Source organism: Arachis stenosperma, chromosome 4 (genome assembly GCF_014773155.1).
Source record: "Arachis stenosperma cultivar V10309 chromosome 4, arast.V10309.gnm1.PFL2, whole genome shotgun sequence".
In the NCBI taxonomy this organism is placed as follows: Eukaryota; Viridiplantae; Streptophyta; class Magnoliopsida; order Fabales; family Fabaceae; genus Arachis; species Arachis stenosperma.
Window position 1 is genome coordinate 60,590,688 of NC_080380.1, and position 930 is coordinate 60,591,617.

The 930-nt window shown below is 40.9% G+C and overlaps 1 non-coding gene across 1 annotated transcript; it reads right to left on the reverse strand.

Annotated features, from left to right (window-relative positions):
- Nucleotides 1-432: 432 nt before the first annotated feature.
- LOC130977623 (small nucleolar RNA R71) lies at nt 433-536 on the reverse strand. Its single transcript, XR_009085309.1, has one exon. It is a non-coding gene; the product is annotated as a small nucleolar RNA R71 (small nucleolar RNA).
- Nucleotides 537-930: the final 394 nt, after the last annotated feature.

The following is a 930-nucleotide window of genomic DNA, read 5'->3' on the forward strand; positions in this document are numbered from 1 at the left end:
AACCTTTCAGAAATTTTTGAACAAGAGAAGGAGATGGCAGCCGAACCCAATAATGATAATGCAAGAAGGATGCTTGGTGACTTTACCAAACCCAAGTCCAAATTTGATGGAAGAAACATCTCCATTCCTGCCATTGGAGCAAACAATTTTGAGCTAAAACCTCAGCTAGTTGCCTTAATGCAACAAAACTGCAAGTTCTATGGACTTTCATCTGAAGATCCTTATCAGTTTTTAACTGAGTTCTTACAGATCTGTGAGACTGTTAAGACGAATGGAGTAGATCCTGAAGTCTATAGGCTCATGCTTTTCCCTTTTGCTGTAAGAGACAGAGCTAGAATATGGTTGGATTCACAATCTAAGGATAGCCTGGACTCCTGGGAGAAGCTGGTCACGGCCTTCTTGGATAAATTCTTTCCTCCTCAAAAGTGGAGCAAGCTTAGAGTGGATGTTCAGACCTTCAAACAAAAAGATGGTGAATCCCTCTATGAAGCTTGGGAAAGATACAAGCAGTTGACCAAAAGGTGTCCATCTGACATGTTTTCAGAATGGACCATATTAGATATATTCTATTATGGTCTATCTGAGTTTTCGAAAATGTCATTGGACCATTCTGCAGGTGGATCTATTCACCTAAAGAAAACACCTAAAGAGGCTCAAGAACTCATTGACATGGTTGCAAATAACCAATTCATGTACACTTCTGAGAGGAATTCCGTGAATAATGGGACACCTCAGAGGAAGGGAGTTCTTGAAATCGATGCTCTGAATGCCATATTGGCTCAGAACAAAGTGTTGACTCAGCAAGTCAACATGATCTCTCAAAGTCTGAATGGATGGCAAAATGCATCCAACAGTACTAAAGAGGCAGCTTCTGAAGAAGCTTATGATCCTGAGAACCCTGCAATGGCAGAGGTTAATTACATGGGTGAA